The following is an 8,792-nucleotide window of genomic DNA, read 5'->3' as shown; positions in this document are numbered from 1 at the left end:
TTTAAAGTATTTATGTAGCAAAAAAAATAAAAAATAAAAAATAAAAAAATCTCTCATGGGAAACACATTTAGAAGATGGGATTTCGTATATAGAATTCAGACTATTAAACCCTTGGAATGCAAGACTCCCTAGGAAAAAATGAGCTACGGAAAATGAGTTTTCTTCTGGCTCTCGTAAGGTCTGCAACAACCTCTGGAAAGATGCAGGCTGCTCAGTGGATGACCAGTTAACTGCAAAAAATCCCAAGAAAGCTTGCAGTTGAAATTCCAGGCTTTTCTGAAAGGACTGAATAAAAAGCATCTGTCTGACAAATGCATAATCTCTTTTGATCTGAGTTCAGATATGAGGTTTTATAGTGGTTTATGTCAATTGGGGTATGAAACTATCATAACATGCATGATACTAAATTTATTACATAAAAGTCAAGAGCATATAATGACTTTACTCCATGGGGCTGCAGCAAGAGCCACCCAAATATTTTTAGCACATATTAGGGGAACAGACTTCAGGGTGGATCCCTTCTTCACTATGTGTTTATTTCTGCTTTTATAATTTTGAAGCAAAAGTGATTAACTTTGTCCTCTTGCAAAAGAATTATAGTATTTATAGGATAACCCAAGAAGCTTTAAGTCAGATATCCTTGTATCAGTGTGAGATATGTAGCCATAGATAACAACACCAGTCTTGAAAAAAACATGCAGGCTTTATCTTGTGCAGTTTTTGCTTTCTCTGCATCTGAGCTGCTCTGGAGAAGTAACAAAGGTGTCAGTATCTCAGAAGGTAAAAACCAGCTTTTCTCTATCAGCTTCACGGAATCACTGGTGCCTTAAAGGGATGTCAGGCTGCGAGGCGTACCATGGCTCTAACAGGTGTTGGTCAGTTGTTTCCCTGGCAGATTAAATGTGTCATACTATTATAATTTCTTGTTGAGTCCCCAGACAGCTCTGGTCTACATTGCTGGTGGCAGCCTCCATGCCACATCACAGCCACCTGAGTCTGGTGCTGGGAGTCCTCATCCTCACCCCAGGGCTGCCACCAGCTTACTGTGGCTAGTGTGGAGACCCACTTAAAGACTAACACATTCAGAGGCTGCTTCCATTATCAGTGTGTACAATTCCCATTGCTGCTGACAAACAGAATCTAGAGCTTCTCATTGCATAGTGTTTATTCTATATTCTTCTTCCTCTGCAATGCTGTGGGGAATAAATTATTCCTGTTTTAATTTTTGCTTGCTCTGAACAGTGTTTTTGGCTTGGAAGGAATACTTTATCTTCTGTTTTCTTTAATCATTATCATTAGAATTAAGTTTCCAAGCAGGCTGTTTTTCATTAACCCCAGCACTTCCTTCCTTTTCTTTTATGTGTGTCGGTGACTCACTCAGAGCAGAGGCACAGTGAAGGTGAGTTGCAGGATTGTAATATGTATTGGAGGATTTCTAAACACATCCAACCTTTTCCTTCCAGTTGCAAACAATCAGCTGAAATGCAGACCACTTCCTTACAAAATAAAATAACAATAAATCCCACAGGAGATATACATTTCTATCCTCTTTCTCTCTCTCTCTCCACCTCCCCCTTCCCCCCCCCAAAATAAATAAATAAATAAATAAATACGTTAAGAAGAGATATGTATATGTAGAGCTTGATCTTTTGCTACATGCCAACTCTCCTCATCCTTTTCCCTGTTGATTTTCAGGTATTCCTAGCCTGAAACTACTGTTTCTTCGTTATGCTATCCCTGAGATGTTCTCTTGCGTCCTCTCCAACCAGCCTGGCACACACAACTTTTTTCTCCCACTCTTCCTATTCCTTCCAAACACTTCTTTCAAGCAGTCCTCTGTTCTTAGCTCCAGTCAGAAACAAAGCTGCAAGTTCAGGGCTTGGTTGAAAAACTCCAACACAGCTGTCTTGGGTGGTGTTTGAAGCTAGTGACCTTTTGCAGTGAAAAAAGTGTTGAAGTTCAGAATTAACATTTTCTGTTGCATCTTCACTGTTCAACCCAGGCAGACCTGTGCTTAAGTTTGAACAGCCTAAGATCTGATCCTTTCCTCTCCTTTCCTCATGTCTACATTTAAGGGTCATGATCTGCTCCACAATATCACACCACAGGTCTGGAAATGGTCTTTTGGTTGTTGAATTGTATCTACTCCAACTGAAAGCAACTAGTTTGATAACTGTTCTTATCAAACATTTACCTAGATCAGACTCTATTTGAAACCTACATGGTTGTTCCACATCTTGTCTCACATATGGCTAAAAGTTCCACCAGTTCTACTCAGTAGGTTTTCCATGTTACTATTGCTCTTTCTTCTAACAATTCTTCCTGCTATTTTCTCATTGATGCATTTTTAGAGAGCAATTGCACATATTCAACCTTGCTTTTCTGTTCATTTTATGTAGAATAATTTCTCCAGTCACTTTATCTCCCTGCTGGTCTTTCTTTGCACTGCTGCAATTTCACTTACTTTTTTTAGAATGGGGGTAACCAAAATTGTGCACAGCATTACAGATGGAGTGCCAAACAGCTTTTGTGTAATCTAATTGACTCATCACTTCTTGTATGGGAAATATTTGATTCATCTTATGATCATGTCTGCCTTTCTTATAGATGCATCACATCCATGGCTTCAAATTGCCCTAAATAATACACTGAAGTCTTTCTTCCAGCTCCAAACAAATGATCTCCTGGACAGTAGCAGATACCCCTCTTATTAGATCCTAAGCATACGTTCCATTTCTGTTGCTCCAGACTTCAAGTTCATTAAGTTTTTCCCAAATGATATTACAGTCCTCCTCTCTTGGCAGCTTTTTTCCGTGCTCTTTTAGTGGCAAATTTCATTAATACATGATGAACTGTAGTTAAACCATATAGATCATTGCTAAAGTGTTACCATAAGATCCAATATTTTCTGCTGGATGAGCTCCACTAATAACTTCCCATCAGTACAATCATGCCCTTTCTGTGGAGTCTGTTCTTCTCTGTTTTCAGCCAATGTACTGCCTCTTGTAATAATTTCCTCAAGCATTACATCCCTAAGAAAATGTTTTACTCAAGGCCAAAATAATGGATCTACCATCTTCCAAAAGTATTGTATACCAAAAATCAAATCAATCCACGTTACGTTTTATTCCCTTTTCCTCTTGTCACTGTACCTTTAATTGTTTTGGCTTCACCACTTCCCAGTTCCAAAGACTAGCTTTTCCAGAATTTAGGGAGGAGTGTATGTTCAATTTACTTTTCCTGCAATATTTTCTTTCAAATTTACTTACACTGTGGTTTAGAGTAACAGCTCTTTCTATCTACCACTGTTCTTAGCCATTGCATACTCAAGATGACCACCTCAGTCAAAGCTCAGGTTTTGTTCCTGGTCAAACTTATCCTTCAATTCAACCTTCATGCTGCCCATTGGACTCCCTTTTTGGCCCTTCTGCTTTTTCTATAGTGATAGAAAACTTTCTCCATTTTCTCCTAACTTCTTGCCTTTTCAATTTCAATACCTATACTTCCTGAATTCTTAATCTCAATCAGAAGCTTCTTTATTGACTTCTTCTTCCTTCCCTTTCTCTATGTACTTTTAGCACTTCATTTGGTCAGATGCAACCCTTGTATATAAGATGTATGCAAGATATTGTCTGAAACATAGACTGGAGATAGTTGTTCCACCTGTGACAAAAGCTCTTCAAACAGGTATCTAGAGTAATTTGCATTTGAATGAATTTTGTAAAAACAAAGTGTCACTCCTTTTTTTAGTTCCTGTTCACATTAATTTTAACTTGTTTCTCAGTTTAATTGTGGCACGCAAATGAAATAAATATCAATTAAGGATAGCTTAATTTAACTGATTGCTTGATCATGTGATAACCAGGTAACAAGATAAATCTGATTTTATAGAAGACAATGAGGGTGCAGTAAGAATGCAGGTTTCAGTCCGTGTTCCTTTGCTAAAGTGAGACGTAACACTGCAAGTATTTTGGCAAATGCTGTTATTTTTGTTTATTAGAATGATCTAATCCTGAAGTCAGACTGCCTTTGCAAAGTGTTGCCTGTATCTGTTTAGCTTTTAACACAGCTTTTATCTTCATGTTTTTTTCTTCCTGATTCTAAGGAAAGCATATTAAAAATAAAGTGGCCTTGCCAGGCCTGTCGACCACCTGTGGTGTCTAGTGTGGTTGGAGGCTGAGCCATCTTTGTCATGTCTCTAAGCCATTATCAGAGCTGGCAGCTCCAAAGTCTCCCGGAGGTTCTTCATGAGCTAAGTTGGCTGCTGGAAAGGAACATAGGGACATCCAGATCAGACCTTCACCAGCACATGGCATTGCCATCTTCCAAGTGACTGGTGCCTCACTGCACTGGATGTTTGGGGACACAGTGGCTCTCGTTGTCTCTGAGAGGCTGCAGCAGCTTCCACCAACATGCTGGGTATGGGTAACCGTGACAACCTTGGGTTACAGTGGTTTGAGCCACTACTTTCATCTGCATCTCCCATCATTACACTTTATCCTCTAATTTATTCTGCATATGAAAAGGGGAAACAAAAAGAAATATCTCACTGCCAACTTTGTTGAGTATCTCACCTCAAGTATGGGATTTCTGTGGGGAAAAAGCCACCAAATGAGACTTATTCCTGCATATTAACCTCTGGTAATGTATGTACTTTTTTTTTTTTTAAATCCTCTCACATATGGTACCTTTTAATTTATTTCAGGTCACACCAGAGACAAAGTACTTTGAAATGTAGGCTAAGTCATACAAAAAGAACTGCAAAATCCAAAGACCACAGGACTTTTTCCACTGAGAGGATAATGAATGTGCAGAAGTACACCTAAAGAATGGTGCAGAACCAAGCAGTGTGATATAATTGAACACACATTGGTACTAGCCTGCAAGAATAGAAGTGAGCACAAATTCTCCCCTCCCAACAGAAGAAGCCCACAGAATGAGAGAGATCTGATAAAATTCCAGCCCTACTGAAATGGATGGAAATTTTGCCACTGACTGTTCAACAAAGGACTCTTCCCTGCAGACCTATTAGGAATTTTTAATTGGGTATAATGTATGCTGAGAAAGATGATAATACAATGGGGAAATTTTGGTGCTTAGATAAATGAGCCACTGATACTGCATCTGTTAAAATGTGTTTCACCAAGGGGCCACTTCTCCAGTAAGGACAAAGAAACGCGCAAAGGAAAGGAGCAAAAAGAGCCCATTTCCTCCCCATTTGGCTGTGTTTTATGCCAAGAAGGTCATAGCGCTGCATGAGTGCTTGTGGCTCTTCGTCAAAGGCTCTGCTTCAATTCAGACAATCAAAGCTGATGAGGACTCACCCTAAAGTGCACTTCTGTTTTCTAACATAGCCTCTCTGGAAAATATGATGTTACAATATTAGCCAGTCAGTTGGTCTGTCATTTTTGGTTGGCCTCTTCTGTTGTAACACGATGACACTGGGTTTTTTTCTTTGTTTTTCATCAGCTGTCAAGAGATACAAATGCTGACTTCCTCCTAAACCTTTGGATCCCACTGGCATTTCCCAGAGCTGGGTCTACTTACTCCACATTTGAAGCTTCCTTCCTGGCAGTTTTCAGCATCCTCTGTAGAGTTGCACCTCTGGGTTATTGGTATGCATTTTTCTTGCAGCCTTCACTGGATATCTGACTTCCTCACGAACATAAACAGTCATTTCACAGTAACCCTGTTAGAAAAGCAAGAATTATCACTTTTACTTAGATTACAAATGCAGGGGCTTTCACAGTGACCACAAACATGCAGCTGTTGAAGACAGATTGACTTTCCTGTAGGGAATACACTGTGTTCTTGTTCAGAGGAGATGAATCTTTCCTGAGCGGGTGGAAGTTCCTCCACTGACATGGGGTGCAGCAGAAGCTACTGGGGTCCATCCGTGAAGAAGTGCATTCACTAATTCAGGTGACTGCTGAAAAAGGATATTCCCTTGTTTTGGCTGGTGAGTGTACAGGGTTAGTTCAATAAATTACAATAATTTTTTTTTCTTTAATTAAAAGAAGGAAGGGATGTGTTCAGTTTGTAAACACAAATGCAAACACATTCGGTAACTAAGCAGTTTGGCGAGCATTCTGCTGATGAAGGATGAAGTTTGCAGTTAGGCTTTGGAAGAATAGCATATGGCAGTAGACTGAACATTTGTCATTGAGTGATTTCATCTTCTGTGCTAAAGTAGTCTTCCCAGCATGGAGGCTGATATTTTAAAAAGTCAGACGTGACAAAGGGAAAAAGTTAATCCTTTAGACAAAGAATAACATATTGATTAAACTTCCTACTTCGAGCTATATAAATATGCATTTAGATCATGCTGATTTTAATATTTCAAGAGCTGGATGCAGCTCCTAACAAATATCAGTTCCTAAGAATGTTAAAAATGCTCTAATTTTCAAAGAAAATAAACACTTTTTGTGTGCATTTATGACTAATGTTTTATAATATTAAAATTCAAAGATAAAAAGCACTGAAATAATTGATGGGAGTTGATACCGTACGTTTACATATTACATTCTTTTTTAGTGTAGATACTGAAAGTAGATTAGATGATTATTGACTTTTTTTCCAGAAAATGCCAGCATCAGTTTCCAATTAACACATTGCTTTGTCTAAAACCAGCCTTCCTTTTTGAGATGCAGAACTGAAAGAACACCATCAAAGTTTAAAGTACAGATTTGCCTCACTGATGTGTCCTGAAGAATGTGTCCTGTAAGATGTGACTAGCAGAAGAAATGCAGAAACAGGAGAAAGCTGTACTGGTTTCTCTTGACATAATGCTGCTGCACTGATGATGTATTTCTGTTGGTTGCCAGTATGTGAAGGTTGAAGGATGTTTTTGCATCTGAGGTAGTTAAACTCTCCTTTCTATGCTATCATTTTTTCCCTTCACTACTCTACAACATAATGAATCCCATTGATTACTAAATGTTTAAAAGGATTTCATCAAGGAGTGGCTCCATTTTCTAAATGCCTTTATTTATTCAAGTCTAATTCATATGCTACTGACATTTTCTTGCTTTTTCTGTTTTTAGGAAAGATTCAAGTGGTGCTTTAAACCAAGACCTTCACAATGCCTTAATGGATCAGAGATACTGTTTATACTCTTAATCTCTTAATCTCCTGACAATGCATTATATCATTAATGGCAAATCTTTATGAGTCTGACTTTGTGGTTCCTGCATAGCATTTGACAATGCTGTTTCTGATGGCTACACATGTAAAGAGTGGCCACCCACAGGCAGAGATTTATGCTGCTCTGAGAAAGATACTTCTAAGGAAACCAGTCTTTATATCTTCATGGGCATACTGGCTCCAGGGGTTGCAAATCTTTCCTATATACCATAACTCAAGGCTGAACAACCATTACTTAACTTAATGGTACAGAATCTGCAACAAGAACATTTTCAACATTCATGTCAGGCCCAAACATAAGTCATGTTTTATGAATTTGAGTTTATTTTGCTCTGCAGCAACTGACTATTAGGCATTAGCTGGAGGCATCAAGGATCTGATTTCTGCCCCTAGTTGTGTTCCTGCAAAACTGTGCTACTGACCCTGAGTCCAACATCCCACCTCATTTCTCCTCTCTTGGCTCACTGCTGGTTGCATATTGAGTTTGAATGAGTGTAATTTGGTGACCATTTTCTGATTTGTGGTGGGACTTTGGGACACATCTGTTACAAGCAAGAAGACTTTCTAAATCCTCTGGGAATTTTTGGAAATTTTTACTCTTGTTCCTGCAGATTGGTAAAAGTCTGCTTCCAAAAAGCAATGTATTTACTTATTCAAAACACAGAGAGCAGAAGCTTTAAAAGCAAGGGAAGAGCTCCAGCACTCTTTAATCCAGTGAGTTTGGTGTGTGCCAGCAGTCATGTGTAATCGTCCTCAAACAGACGCATGCACCATTGCTGCGAACTCCCTCAGAAAACGTCCCTCAACAAATCCTTCCTCAGAGCTGTCTCTTCAACCTCCTCCCACATATGGTAGTGCACAGAGTTAACTTGTGAGAACTCAGTTGGTTGTCTGTGTGCTCAGAAGATTATGAAGAGGATAAAGTGGGTTTTACTTATTCCCTCTGATTTAATACTTATTGTATCAGCACTGCTTTCATTTAGTATTCTTATATTGGTAAAATGTGGGCTTTCATTGCAAGATTTACTTCTTAGCAATGAAAACCTGATACAAACCAGAGTTCAAGTAGTCTTTTATTTTGCAACAGATCAGCTTTAAATCTAGTGGGATAACTGTGCTGGCAGAGAGCACGGATCTCTGTGTGCAGTATAGATTTGGACCCATTTTCTCCAGAACATGGGGGCAGAAAGTTTTATAGCTGGAATGCTGTGAAATCCCTTGTGTGGCCATCTGCCCTCCCCACACAGGCGCCATGAGGAGGACATGGGCACATGACACGCAACCACTGAACAAGCAGACTATGAACTTGCAACAGATCGGCTTTCTGATAAGCAATTTAATAACTAACTCTTTCAAACTTGAAGAGATTTCCTTTCTGATCCTGGTAAGTTAACTCCCCAAAAAGGCATTTCTGATGCCTTTGATCTTGCTTGTGACACATGACTGCTCCTGTCCGGCTGAACGGACAGCATTTGCTGCCTCCTGACCAAGCTATCCAGAGTGTCGAAAGAGATATTTCTGGGAAAGTGTATCTTCAATGTAGGGACCAACTTTGCTATTATTGCTTCATTCGATCCAATTTTTTCTCTTTTTTATTTTTTTTTGTTTACACTTTCTATCTTCTCTGTTTATTTTTCTTTCTGCTCAT

At 39.1% G+C, this 8,792-nt stretch overlaps 1 long non-coding RNA gene across 1 annotated transcript; it reads left to right on the top strand.

Moving 5' to 3' along the window:
• The first annotated feature begins 1,339 nt into the window (after positions 1-1,339).
• Positions 1,340-8,203, top strand: LOC128082084 (uncharacterized). Its single transcript, XR_008207545.1, has 2 exons — positions 1,340-1,400; positions 4,707-8,203. It is a non-coding gene; the product is annotated as an uncharacterized LOC128082084 (long non-coding RNA).
• Positions 8,204-8,792: the final 589 nt, after the last annotated feature.

The sequence above is a fragment of the Tympanuchus pallidicinctus genome, unplaced genomic scaffold (assembly GCF_026119805.1).
Source record: "Tympanuchus pallidicinctus isolate F22 unplaced genomic scaffold, pur_lepc_1.0 scaffold1, whole genome shotgun sequence".
Taxonomy (NCBI): Eukaryota; Metazoa; Chordata; class Aves; order Galliformes; family Phasianidae; genus Tympanuchus; species Tympanuchus pallidicinctus.
This window is presented reverse-complemented; position numbering and strand designations above follow the sequence as displayed.